A 15,739-nucleotide genomic window follows, 5' to 3' on the forward strand; every position below is an offset into this window, starting at 1 on the left:
AAGTCCATATGACTCCACATTGCTTTAATATTGCTGAGGTTCAGGCTCTAGGGTGGCCAACCCACATACAAATAGGTCACACTGAGTTGTTGCTTTAATTGTAATTACAGAATCAGTCAGCAAGAGTGTCTTCACCTGTCTAGACATTATTTCATTGACAAAATCAATTCACACTGCTATTCTCCAACAATACGGTCAGGTTTATTTCAGCTCTAGCCTCTTCCTGCGATGCAGACCTTATAATGGCCACAGCAAAAGTTCACTTTCTGACTTCTGAAGCTGCCGGTGAAGAGCAGGGTGATCCATGACCCGTATTTAAGTTCAATTTCCTGTAGAAAAAGAGTCCCCTAATTTCTTTTAAATCTGCCATTAGCTACCATAAGCATGACCGGCCCGTTACCTTTTGTTTGGGCTCCCTTGAAACCACTATCTATTAGGTGGCTCAAATCAAATCCCTGCAGCCTGAGTTTAATAAGAGAATATTTTTGCTCTTATGTTTTAACCTTGTTATCCAATATCCTGTCTTTTTAGTCCTGTGTGTGTTTTCAGCGCAAAGAGCAACCCTGCTACAGAGAGTGCGTCAGCCACAGCACAGACCTGCCTCTCGTAGCACAAAAGTTCAGACGTGGACCAACAGCTGAGTGATACTCTGCTGCACTGGCACTGAGTAAGTCAGACCAGCTTAATACTGACCAAGCTAACAGTGAATTTTTCAGTGTGTCTGACTCCTGTCTACAATAGATTAACAATAACAGGGTGCTTGACCATTAACAGGAAAACACAACATATTAATTTCTTCTTAGTTAAATTAATTTTATGCATTAATCAATTAAAAGACTTTTGGAATATGAATTATTGCAATAGGTAAAAGAAAACTGATATCAAATTGCATCTGATTTCAGTGAAATCTATATAATCTGTCTCCTGGGTGGAAAGTTAGCATTTCCAATATGCTGTTTTTTAATGAATGATGAAACGTAGACTTAATATTAATGGCAGCACACTTTTAAAGTTCGAACACTGAATTTTCAGTGTTCATAAAGATGTATAAAACAACATTAAAAAAGTCAGAACCAGAGTTAGAGAGCACTAAGAACTCCAAGATAGGATGCTGAAGCAGAGGGGAGTGAGTGAGGGGGAGGCAGACCACTGTACATCTAATATTGCAGACATAACGGTCATGTTACCGTCTCGTTTACTGTACTTCCCCATCTCGGGAAAGCTCTACCTCATATCTGCACTGCCTCAGACGCTGTTTGGGAGACTTTTAAAATAGAGGAAGCGGGAAAACAAAGCGCAGTCTGAGGACAGGGAGCGCAATCTTGAAATGGAAAACTGAAATGGGGAAAGGGTCTCTAGCTGAAAAGTTATTTGGATGATAGCCTGCATAAGAAAGAAACTGTGTTTGGTTTCTCATTCAGAGTCACCAGCAGGGCTCATTGTGATAAGAAAATAAGTCTAATGTTACCTGATCTGGTATAATGTGGACCAATTACCACTCCATTGCACTTCATTACAGGACTGTAATAGGGCCAGGGGTCAGTGCTTGAGATGGAGTGGCAGAGGAAAATTGAGTCGTCATTGATAATATGATAAAAACTGACAGTGAGAGGCCCCTCCAACAAATTATTGAAATTTACAGTTGATAGGGAAACACTATAACCTCATTTGGTAAGCAGCTGGCAGGCACTTGTACAAAGCAGGTCCTCTAACACAATGAGAGGCTTATGGAGGGAGAGAAATCCAAAACTATCACAGAATAGTTTTAGAGTCTTGCTTATTGGCTTCTGGCACGGTGCGCACACGTATTCAGTTTTTAGCATTTTTTTGTGTCTTTAACAGGTGGATTGTGGAGACTTTGTCTGGAATGACTTACCTCTTTAGTTTATGCAGCTACAATAATATGCTAACAAAAAAATAAAAAAGTCTCAAATAAACACATCAGATCTAGCTAACATTATTTCCTTTCGCTTTCCACAGCTGAAAAGAGAAGCGAGCAGGCTGAGAAAATAAAGGTTTCTGTAAACTTCAGTGTTCTTGGGAGAGGTATGGGAAACCGTTTGTTTGCCTCGGTTAAAGTCCCCTCCATTTGAGGTCCCCTGAATAAATAAATCAAATAAACTACCGTCAGACATACATTTTCAATCCATCAAGGTAATCAGATTCTGTTTACCTGAATGGGAACTATTCTAAAATGTTATTAAAAACTTAAATGGAGTTTAGGTGTGGAATAACTAGGCGCTGGAAATGATGAGCAAACAGCGGGATAAGATTCCAATTACTATTAAACAAGCATTGCATTGACTAGTAAAGAGGAAAATAGCTTTGACATTTTCCACAGCCGGAGCTCCAACCTGACAGGCTTTGTCGTTGGAGAGCACAACAAATTCAATTCATAGGCTTTAAAACATGAAGTAGTCAAAGCTTTCTTCTGAAATATTACCTAAAGGTCCATTTTCAATTATTTGACCAGCAGTCAACATTTGTGTTTGTAATTTAATAGACACTTTACATGGAATAATTGTATATATTTTAAATATCATAATATTCAAATAATAATATGAATATATGTAGTTTTAATTTGAAAAAATACTGCAAGATATATATGTTCAAAACACATCTTTTAAACTTGCCATAATTCTCCCGAAGCAATTACAATATGTCCTAAAATTAAGAATTCAACGAGGCCTTGAAGTCATTACCTCGTGCTGAAGGAAACACAATTTGTGAACCATTTACAAGACCAGTTAAGTTTATCTCACATATCTAAATAGGCAATATATTGAATGCATGCTTCATTGATCAAAACTGTTGTGGAACAACTTATCGAGCGGCCATCTTTAACTAGTATTTAAAAGATCATTTTGCTTTCATCTACAGTCTGTACTCAGCTGAAATCACTTCAACGTGATAAGACAGTCAATTTGGATGTCAGCGCTGGCTACAGTAATCACGCTGGCCACTAGATAAGTGTGACTTTATTTATTTATATTGAGCCCTGTGCGTGTGTAGTTGAAGATAATAGTTTCATTTTCCTGAGAAAGTTTGCCAGCTGCCCTCATTGTGGAGTAAATGTGACAGATTTGTGCTTCATTAGGATTCATCGGGCTGACAAAGATGGATTCGTAAGATGAATCAAAAATGGCAAACGCGTTATGCAGGAGTCCATGAATGTCTTTACTTTTCTTATAGCAACTTTAAAGCTTGAAATTTATAGATCTCGGGTGACAGCAAAGGAATAAAGATGAACATGAACTCAGTTGGTCAAGAAACAAGAACTCAGCACGAAAACATAAAAACCCACATTTTTTAAGCACGTTTCTCAATATCTGTACAGTGACGGTTCAAAGGAAGGAAATATTCTAGCAGAGATACTCTAGATGAACTTTTATAATTCGGTGAGTGCCTTTAGAGAGCAACACTTTTACAGAAAGGGTTTCAAATTGCAAAGAGACAAAAGATAAGAGAAGAATTTGGAGAATGTAACTGGTTTGTTGTGTTGATATTATTAAAGCTTCTTTAAAGGCAACTCAAAGAAGAATCTATCACGGGTTAAACAAAGTTAATAAAGCGTACATTACAGTTAATTTTATGCCAGAAGTTTAAAGTTGAAATTGATATAAAAATGTCACTGGATGACATTATACTTGCTTTTACTGGTAAAATGAATTTTCTTCATATTTCAGATATTTAATAAATAATATTTTAATTAATTTTGTGGTGATAAAATAATCAAAAAGAGTTTAATGTGACTGTTTTATAGTAAGAAATAACTCTGTTGCCGATGTCTATGTGATTCAAACTACCAGCTGTAACAAATGTTTCCACATCATTTTCCACATTACCTCATGTTGATCATGAAACCTCCATTAAACTCATTTCTTGAATTGCTTGCAATCAACAGATGACCGGGTCAGCTAACAGTCTACTTTGCTCCTTTTTGTTCAAAGCAACAACCTGATGTATTACTTCAGTCTTATTTTTTGACACAATTCCTTCTGTTTAAAATGTTAGACCTTTTGTTGTGTGACATGCTCCATGTGTAAATTGGTGGATTTTTAAGTGCATCAAACTGATCTGTGTCCAAATGTTATCTATGGCCTCTGAGAGACTATCATTGACTCCCATTGTTTTGCTACTGACCACGTATAACACTGAGAGGCAGGGCTTAGAAAAAAGTTACACTGTTTCGTTGCATATGACAAGAGTTAGAGCCGTACTGTTGAAGGATTAAGGGATATTAGGAATATTTAATGGCATTTTGCTTTAACTGTGTGCACTGGAGGGTGGCTGCTGGGGATGTTAGACAGCAAAGGTCATGAACAAAATAGTGGAAAAAAGTAGGACCATAAGGCAGCAGGAAAATGTTACTTAAATACAGATTTGATGATGACATTGACTGCAAATTTGTTCAGTTACAGCTGGTACAGTAGCCTGGGTTAAGCAGCACTCTCAAGTACCCTTTCAGAAACTTATAAAGGTTCCTTCACAGTTCCAGTGTGAACAGCCTATAAATGGATCCTTGTGGATCATTTCTTAGGACCTTTCAAAATATCACCAAACCTGTGCCTGGGACTATTATGGTAGTTTTCTGGATGTCACCTGAGGGGTCCCTAAAGTGCTACATATAGAGGAGCTGTGAAAGGGGCCTCTAAGAAGATTTAATTTCTTAAATATAAGTTCCTACTTACAAAGATATTGCATGACAGAGTCTGTTATTACCAGCAGTGTGAGAATAGCACAAAGAGTCTGCACTTCCACAATAAAGCACAAGAGGTCAGAGTTCCACTACAAATACTATGAAATGCCTCAGTGCGGGCTCCACGGCTACTGTATGCCAGACATGTACTATTCATCGTTATCACGAAGGCCATTGCCTGAAAGATGTCTGGTGAAATAGGTTTGTCTAAAACATCATTACAAATCCAATTAATACTGTCATTAGACTAGATGAAAAGAGTGACAACATTTTACAGATTGGAATTATTTGAAATTACCAAAAGCTGCACACTGTACCAGGTAGCAGTGTAACCGGTATGCGATGGTGAAAAGTAGATGTTATCGAAGAAAGGGAACGCGACATGCTTTACCGTGTGCTGCACTGGTATATTACACAATTATCAGACTGATTCAAAATAGTAGTTATAATATACCGCGCTTTGATTGCCACTAGTAATAGCATGCCATTTTTAAAATATCTGACACAAAGATTTAAAATAAATAAAATATACGGCACTGTAAACTGATATAGTCAAAGCCTTTTTATGCCTTGTCCACACTGCGTGACATATTTGTGACCAGCACAAAAAAACAACAGAGTGACCTCCACACCATGAGAGGGTCCACGGGAGGATGTGACTTCCAGGAATTTATAGTTAACGGCAACCATAGCTTATGACAGACAACATTGTTTTTGACACATTTTGATAAAAGAAATATTATTATATTGGATTGTGGCACTTGCTTGTTTTTAATGCATTATACGGTGACGTGTGAATGCAACACAACCAAACACTTAGTTTTTCATATTTGTACAGCAGACTAAAAAAAGTATGGCTCATACTGTTGTGGTTATGATATCCCTTTAGTAACATTTTAATATTTTGTTATAGCATTTCATATGTATTCTTCCCGAGTGTAAGAAAAACACTAAAAGTCATGTGTGTGAGACAGATGCTGAGTAACAGAGAAACAAAGCAGACGCAATGAAGACTCATGACTCAAATTTGCAAACAGAAAGCTTGTAAAGAAACACTCATCAACTACAATTACTTAATTTTGAAGCCAGTTAGCTTATTGTCTCAGTGTTTTTGCTGTATTGCAATAGATAGTCTGCATTTTTTACACCAGAGATGCACAGCAGCTGACTCATTATGTTATTTACCATTTTTAAAACACATATTTCTGGTCTACTAAGTGTCACATGGGAAAGCATTAATGACATCTATTCTGTTCCAACTAATCTGTTGTCTTGTTTGGCTGTCAAAAAATGCACTCCACCTAGCACGCCATTTTGCTTCCGTCAATGACGACATTGACACTGAGAGGATTACAGGGTAAATCAATAAACACTACTGCTTCATGAATGAGCACAAGTCTCAGTGAACTGATACCTTCACACCAGGTTAGGCCTATTTACCTGTGATTCCAATCCACACAGCGATCCCAAGGGCCTCCTCTCTATAGTGGAGATTAGATGTCACCACACTTAACAATGAGAAGACACCTCACTGCTCTACAGCACAAATCCACATTGTGTTGGTCAATCGGCAGGTTAGCATCACCTCCATGTTTAAGCAGGGACAGACAGAGCAAGTATGAAACTACCTCGATATAAATGTCGAAGGTATCTAACACCACAAAGACTTTGTCCCCTTTTCTCTCTCTTGAATAAGCTCACTATCTTTGGTGTATTCTGGTTAGCAGCCTTAGCGATCACGCCATAAATGGGTGTCTTCAACTAGATATTCTTCACTTCAACTTTAGCAACTTCATGTTTCCATTTTGAGTAGAAAAGTAGATCTCTAACTTTAAGCAAATCGCACGGGACAAGAAGAGGCAAGGCTGCCGACCAGACAGACGAGCGTTCCACTCTCTAGCTTTTAACAAGCATAGTAATACATCAGTCAAAAGCAATAATTTTACTATTAATGAAATTCCAATTTGCCTTCAGTGCATTTCACGTTGACATTTTCCACATTGCAACAGTGCTTTGATAAAGTTTTTAAAATGCAAAAACGCATCTAAGAGGCTAAAGACCAGCCCGGGTGTCAGCGTGCCTGGCAGAGGACTATGGTACTTAATTTTTATCGCCATATGCCCGGGGCATTGGAAGCCTGAATGTTAACATTGGCTCCATTTTCATTATCATCGTATGATTATGGATTTTACTGCATTTAGCTGATAATACAACTAGGAGCTCACCTTAAAAGAAGTTGCTCGAAGGTTTCATTTCTGCCCAAATGAAATTTTCATTTGACAAACAAGTATAATTAGGCTGCACTTCTTGTTCAGTGTCAGTCTGTTTTCTGATTGAACTTAGACCAATTTGCTGCCACTAAATGAGTTTGAATAATTTCCATTCTGAATGTCTTGGGGACATTAGCTTTAGGAGTGCTAAGTGGCAGCATGCTTTTTGAAGTTGCTGATTATTTGATGCCACCCCTGTCTACCTATACGTTTTTGAGCTTACTTCAAAGTTAACAAGGGGGGGAAAAAACCTCTGCATAGCCTACCTTGGAGTACAATGAGATTTTGAAAGTGTTTTTGGCCAGGTCTGGGAGGCAAAGTGAAAATTACTTTAATAAGTGTGTAATACACTTCGTTAGCTTCAATACTCTTTGCTTCTTCACTTTATTTCTTTCATGTGGCCACTTTTATTGTACTGAATGAGCAGATTTGTTTCTGTTGAAACTGTACACCTAATAACTAATATTGCGATATCACTTTCATTAAACCGGCTAATTATAAATTAATATATTATGAATTATGAGAACTGCTACAGCTGGCTCTCATACAGCGCTTCTGTTATTGATAATAATGTGAAACACTTCAGTATCCATACTGAACAAGAGCTAGAGCTGTTAATATATCACATAGCCTTGTTCTCTTAAAAAAACATTTGTCTTTGATAGCACAATAACCTTAAATTTCTAAGGTGACAAAACTGTGGGAGATGACTTATATCACTGTAAAACTCTGGAGCCAAAAGATGAGAAACAGCAGAGCAATATGCATGGTAGGAAAAAAAAAACGGGGTTATTTTCCCCCTAATGGATTTTGTAGATGACCTAAAATCTGAGTAACAGCTATTTCGGCAGGGGTAATCCAGTCAACCTCGAAAAAAATAAACACCAATGTGCAGCAAAACTGAACGAGAGAAATGGAGTGAATAAAATGAGTGAGGGCAAAAGAAAGAGAGGATCACAAATAAAGCTCAGTGTGGGATTGATGAGAGGGAATGGGGATTTTGACAATGTGATTAAGTAATGGCTTCAAAATATGGAGGTAAGGGTAAAAAGGGAATAATTTACTGAGTATAAGAGCGCTGCATGTCAGTAAAGGGTGGAATTACATTTCATTATCATAAATAAGGAAACCCAAACTGTATCTTAGTTATGAGGAGTTTACAAGCGAGCGAGCCAAAGACTCAACCCCAGCTCCTCCAACGCAGCTCTAAATGTTTCTTTTAGAGTTTTTTTCTTGGTTTCATGTGAAAATTTTGGTACACCGACAGCAAGTGTGTCGCTCTGAATGGTTTGACAATGACAAACATTTAAGTATATGAAACGACTGTAAGGTTCATTTAATCTAGCGATATATATTTTTTACATTAGAAAGCACAAAGGAACAAATCCCATTGGATTATAATATTAAATCTATTTTCTGTGTGGTTCTGGGTTGCTAACACAGATCTATCCACATTTGAAAAGTGGCACAAAGTAACACAGCTACACACAAAGCAATGGTGGTTTACAGCACACAGGGCTGCTGAATGAACTTGACAAAGGGCCCGCGTAATGCTTTGCAATTGTCTCAAGACGGAGACACCAGAGACTGCAAAACATCTGTGATTTATTTGCGTCGTACTCATTTTTCCACGGAAAAATAAAACCGCTCCAAACTGCACAAGCTGACCTACACAAAGATACACTGCGGCTTTGTCAGTTCTCACACCAATCGTTCAATGAAACTCATTAGAGTGGAATAAAATGCAGTTCAGTTCATTCACCTTCTAAACAAAGACATTAATGAATAAACAACATTTCACCAAACGCCAACATTAAGCTGTTTTTTTTCTTTCTTTTCAGACTGGAATCAAAACATCTGTGAGCAAGTAATGATGCAGTAATGATCGTTTATTTGCACAATTAATTAGTGTTTTGCACTTTGGGTTTATTTGGTGGTTTCATGTCATTTGTACTTGTCCTAAATATAAAAAGCTATCTTCATGACTTATTCATAACCTATTTATACAATTAAAAGTATATGACATACACTGCCAAAATCAGTACTATTTGTAATATACTGAGAGAGGACATTTTTTTGAGTTCTTGCACAGCTTTCCAAATATAAATCATGCAATAACAGTGTCACTCTGCCCATCATTAGCCAAAGTCTCATTGGCTGAAGCACCATGCAACTCTCATAACGAAGTTGGTGTAAAAAAAGAAAAGGAAAAAAAGAAGCCATTTTTAACACTACGGCACCTCAGAGCAAAGAATTTTAGTCAGCATGGTGAAATTTTATGCAAGAATCTCTGTCTAGTGTAATTCTATGCCAGAAAGTGTTGACTTTTACATCTGCCATAATGATTACCTGAAGCTCCACTGTGTCACCTAGACAGGCAGTTTGCTACTGCTTTCTTCTGCCTGGCTTTGAGATGTTCCTGCTGGATGCCAGAATATATGTCATTTCTTGAATAGGCACTGCAGCTCTTTCCACATAAAGTAAGTTCTCGTCACCTGGAGAGAACTAAAACACACTGACAGTGTGTCATCTATGCGAATTTTGCAGTCATACATGCAGACATTTCTGAATCAGGTAAAACACTGAAAAGTAGTGACATACTTAATATCCAACTACCAGTGTTACATATGCATGTACGTTTTCTGTTTTGTCTCCACTCAGAATAATATTGGGTCACGTTCACAGTAAATACCTAAATTGGCATCTCACAAAAGCCAAGACCAAGCTGTATGTTGTTTATCACAGTTATTCTCTGAAATCTGAGCTTTCCTAATAAACTTTTACAACTACATTATACATCACCGCACCTTTGCATGCTAACTACAGTGCAAACAAAACTTTTAGAAGTAATTAGAGCAAACTAGAGATGATTTTTCAACTCCCTCAGTAAGGATTTCTAAAGATTAAATCTCTCTTAACCCACTCCACAAACACAAACAATGATAAAGCCAAAATCTGATTCTGGTATCTACAGCCCACAGTTTCTATCCCTATCCATAAGAAAGCTGCTTAGCTTTGGCAGCTAGCACACATGTGCATTGCTCCACTGGTAGCTGAGCACAAAAAACCCAAAACAAAACAAAAAAATCATCATCTGAGCTTACTCATAACTGAACTGTTAGGAGCTCAATAAATACATAGAAAGAAACAATGGAAATGATTTACAGTTGTAATTACCAAAGGCCCCAAGATCCAACAGTTTTAAGTAGCCTTTTCATCATTAATAGGAGGGTTGGTCATATGTTATTGCTGCTGGGAGTTTACACAGCTTCAATAACTATCGAAATTCTCCCTCTATTCAGATCTATGGCTAAATCCCAGGTGAGTGACAGGTGCCAGCTACAGGGCTGTTAGGAGAGAGTGTTTGTTGATATAACCGTGTTTTCCTCTCTTTGAGCGACTGATCTGCAAAGGTACACATAAAGGCCCTCCTTCAGCAATGTACACAGAGCACTTCGAAAGGAGTACATAAAAATGCCCCCCCCCCCCTCTTCGCTGCAACATTAAACAGTGTGGAGGGGGAGTGGGGGTGTGCAGCAGGAGTCATGGGAGGAGGAGGAGGTTTGGTGGGGGGGACTCAAACAAATGCTGGAGAGTGGCAAGTTTGCATTTGCCCATACCAACAAGCTCCTATCTCATTAACAAACCGCTGAAATAAAAGAGTGCTTTTTTGGCTCACAGCTATAAAAAAAATTATCATAGTGATGATGTTCCTCAGCCGTCAACAGAGCTGTGATAACGTTGTTTGATGATGACTTTCCCATGAATGTTAAGCAGCCGCCGCGGCAGAGGAAAGGAGCTTATCAGCGCCTAATGCCCATCTCTAATTCCTGCCCTTCTTGAACTAGCCATTTTCTAACAGCGTTAACTGTCAAATTTACATCCCGTCTTAATGCCACTAAAGAGTACGGGGGATGAAGAGTAAATGACAGCAGTGTAATGAGGAAGGCAAGGCATTCCTTCTTCCACTTTCTCTCCTCTTCTCTTTCTCCAAGGAGAAGGAGATTTCCACAATATGGGGGCTTTTTTTGCCATGATGCCGTGATGGAGAGCTTACCTGTGAACTTACTGCAGGTGTGTGTGAGCGTAATTAGTACTGAACTCTTTTGTGAAGGAAGGGAGGAAGAAAGAGGAAAAAAGGAAAGAGACAAAGAGAAGAAAGAATTCATTCTTTACTGTAACACAAATACAAGGCATCTAAAATATTCTAACAATGAAGCACATGTGGCTTCAATAAGCAAATGTAGAAGAGCTGCTTGAGAAGCTAAAGGTAAAAGAGATTGACTTGGACCAAAAAATTGCCAACAAAACCCTTATTTTATTATGACAAAAGAAGACCAGCAGGGCATATTTAGAAAACAACATGATTAGAAATCACTTCATATGTTGGATTTCCAGTGTATTCTTAGGTAGACATCCTCCCATCAGATCTCGTCCACCAAACCTCTTTTACATGTTTTTATCCGACTTTGTTGCACAGTGCACATAACGAAACAATGCAATGAGTTACATCAGTATTTTGATTCAGTTCATTTGTTATCTGGGAAATAACCACTTTAATTTCCTGTTTCTAAATTGCCATTTGTGCAATAAGTCAATTAAAATTTGAGAACTGTGCAGGAAACAATCACTTCTGACATTCAAACATAGCAATAGGAAAATTGCCACAGCGTCATTAGGAAAACAAATTTAGTTTTAAAATAATAAGCGATAACCTTTGTGATATGTATGTGTATATATGCATATGTATGAGACACTTAAAAACATACATACAGGCTTTTATACATATGCTATCATCGTGTCTGTCATTTCTAATTTCTACATCCTGGTGAGTATAGGTCTCCTTCACCATGGAAGCCTTTATATTTATGCATAGTTTTGCCTCTTTCATGCAAATGAGACAAGTTGAAAGTTTTCTAATGTTTGCATGTAATTTAAGATGGCATTTAAGCCTCCTACCCTAGATGCTATCATCATAATTAATTCATCAGGTAATATTCCCCCATTATTTCAAGACATTATTTTATGTCAGGGTAAATAGCTCTGAGAGCATGCTAACTATTTCGATATAAATACAACGCTCACTTCTATGTGTATTATACAGTAGATTTTAAAATGTGGATATTTAAAAAAGACACAACTTCAAAAATGAGATCAGATGTGCACTGTGTGTTTGCATAAATTGTGATTTGCTCATATTCAGTGAGGGGGAATGCACATTTAATATTCAGTCTTCACTCTCAGACAGAGGAAAATTGGAATAAAGAAAAACAGAAGAGAGGTTGTACCTTCCATTTATGCTGCTATAATCAACCATGCAAGTGAACCTATGAATATGTAGTCCATTTCATCTGAGGGGTCGGACTCTGGTAGGGCAGGCCAGCAAAGATTAAATCTCAGCTCATCTGATTGGACCATATAAAGATTCAAACCGAGCTAATTTCATGCCGATCTGGCTGCCTCCAGTGAAACTATCCAGAAGGCAAGAGGCTATAATGATTTGGAAAAGAACAGACAACAGATAAATGGTGAAATAAAGTTGAAGGGCCTTCTTACCTTTGAGAAGAAATATTTCAATTTAAATGTATCATTTTATCAGCATAAGGTCCTCCAGCTTTGCAGCTCTGAGATTACACCAATTAAATACCAAATATGGTGAACTAGCTGCAAATGAACATGTGCTAATGTTTAGCGCTATGCTGTTCAGCATTCAGTTCCAACTAGGTTTGAATCTGGTGCACATCTATAACAACTATTGCCCTGAAATGAGTGAACTGATAAGTCTCATTCAGCTAGAAACACAACCTTAACGTTGCAAATGTATCTTTTTTGTCATTTCGTAAAGCTTTATGAATTTAACTTGATTTTTTTTTGCAAATAATTATTTTTTTAGTCATTACATAGTTCATACACAGATTTAATTATACTCAATATTTTGTTCTTTTACCAAAGCTTTAAGCTGAAAACCAAAATTTTACATGCAGTATTTGTACTGTACGTAGGGAAACTCACAATATCATACATCTGTAAAAAAAACACGAACATGGATAGGTAGTTTCTTGTTCAGCTCTTATCTGCATGGTATATAACAACCTGTATGTGTATTTGTTGCTGTAAATTTGGCGTATGCACTCTTTGGTGTGAAATATTTCTGACCAGCAAGGTTTATCGTAAATTTAAGTAAACAAATTTAAGAAACTACTTTGGTATCTGGTGGTTTTTGCAAACACTTTACTACTTTTTTTTTCATATTTGATCCAATCCCTGTATTTCATTTGTAATTAACTGACTAATTAATGATGAAATAGTAAACTGGTGAATTAACATAAAAAAATAAATCTTTTGATCATTTGAGCCAATGTTCTGACCCTACAATGGCTAAACATTTCTGCTCTTCCAGGGGTAGCACTGTGTATCATTATCAAACTCTGAGGTTCCAGCTGATCACCTGACTCTGTTTGGATAAACCAGCAAACATCCAGAGGAAACAGCACTGGTTTGTCGCCAACCCTTCTCTTTCTCTGCACTTTGCTGCTGCTGAGCTCTGCCTTTGGGCACGATAGATTTGACACAAGAGTGCTGATGAATCTCATCAGTTTAATGTGTTTATGCTTGCTAAGCCCTAAAAGCTTATTGCTGTTCAATGGAGTGCTACAAAGTTACCTAATTTCCCCCTGGTCGTCTCTCAGCACGCAGACTCTCTCTGGGTTTGCTGGCAACACAGACCCCCAATAACACGATGTACTCTGCAACCTGTGGAAGACAGAAGGCACGCTGTGTCTCACTGATTTGTGTTATTGGCGAGAGAATAGACCTTGACAGAAATACAGTGAGCGCAGATATTACTGTTTTTTCTACCTTAAATTCAACCCATGACTGTCTCTCTCTTTCCACATTGATCCCTTTTTACAGCCTTTTCACTGTAAGTGCTTTAGTCTTATCTCCGTTGCCCCTACCTCGCCTGTCTCATACTCTAACCAATGAGGCTGGCGGCCTATATGACAGCTAACACCCAGTATTAATTAAAATGTCATGCCTCCAAATCAATATTGTAAAACAGTTCAAACACAACTCATCGCCACTGCTGTGATAAGTGCTTTTGGGTGACAGGTAAGTCCAAAGGAAGAGATACGAGAGAATGGTGTGACGGAATTATCCAGGGAGAACATGTAACATTAAAATTTATGACCCCCCTATGTGTTACTTCATTGCTCACAATTGCAAATTATCCACACTGTCATGAAGTACGCGGCGCTAAACTGACAGATCCATAAGTCAGCAGCAACAGGCCAGGAGGCTTGACGTAAGAACTCTTCAGCCTTACTGCAATGCATTAAAAGTGACTAATACATACTCATTTAAGAAGGGGGCTGTCAGAGGGCAGATTTATCAATGCTACTAAAATATTCCATCTGATTACGTTCATGCAGTCTCGTCTCTATTAGGACAAAAACACAAAGCGGGATGTCAGCTATTACCAAAGTACTTTTTAGAGGACTTCTGTGACACACGGTACGAGCTTCTAGCAAAGTTTCCCTTAAAAGTCAAAAAACCGCAGAACTCCTGTCCAACTATTATGGAGGCAAATTGGGCTGATACAAAACTTTGTGAGGCCGTACGTGTTCGCACATACTCATTGTGAGACAATGTTCAAAAGCAATGCTCAGGATATGGATAGAATGTGACAAATTCTGTCAGAGTAAATATGGTTTAATAAATGAATTAGCTTCATAAATAATGGCTGTAATGACATTTTAGGGGACAATAAGCCTAAGCGTTGTCAGGAAATAGTTGATGTATGAGTTTCATGCCTCAGCGGTTCCTCAAAATGAATAGGCATGGGAAGATAGCAGGGGCCTGCAACCAGCCTATTTCCTCGAATTATCTACTTGTTGTCAATTTGCACAGTGGAATTACACATGCAAATTGAACTGCCTGCACAAACACCACTTGGAGATGATAAAAACAAATTAACAAAGGCTATAGAAGGAGGATTTATTTCACTGGCTAACCCAGGTCAAGCAATACATGTATTTTACGATTGTGTGTACCCAATTTTGGTGTAATTATATCAGCAAATTATTCTTTGTAATCTTATTATTTTTTCCCCAACCTTCTCCTTACACACATAATTAACTCCCTTCATATCCTCACAGAAAAAAACAGCTTGCCTCTGCATCAGAGTAACACAGTGTAATCTGATTTGGGGTTCATTTTTGTCACCTTTCTGCAGCTGAAGTACAGAGCGAGGTGAGAGGTCGACAGTTTAGTGGCACTGTTTAGTGTAACTGCTTGGCTAAGGAGCAGACAAATCTACACAGTGTTAAAATATATATATAATCACCTCTTAACATCATCGCTCATACTGGGGAGGAAATTAAGAGTCCCCAGACCTCCACGTTTGCTATTAGATATCTCATTTACTTTGTACACACAGTGCTAATCTGCACTAATGAATTCTGCCACACCAAGCCAGATCGAGATGACTTAAAATTATTACCACTTCCACAGATATGCCTTTCCTCATTTGAGGCTCAATTTGGCTGCCTCGCAAAAACAGTCTGTCACAGTAAGATACTAATAATTAGGGTTTTAAGATGATTAGTTTATCTCTGTGCTCTTACAGTCCTGCCTCTTATCCACCATGGCCAAAACTTAATAAGAGGCTCTAAGTTTTAAACAGCCAACTCCAAATTACCAAGAAATGACAGAAATAATGAACTGGAGCACATGCCAGGGAGAGATGGAAACAAGGAGAGGGAGTCAGCTA

This window comes from Maylandia zebra, linkage group LG13 (assembly GCF_041146795.1).
Source record: "Maylandia zebra isolate NMK-2024a linkage group LG13, Mzebra_GT3a, whole genome shotgun sequence".
In the NCBI taxonomy this organism is placed as follows: domain Eukaryota; kingdom Metazoa; phylum Chordata; class Actinopteri; order Cichliformes; family Cichlidae; genus Maylandia; species Maylandia zebra.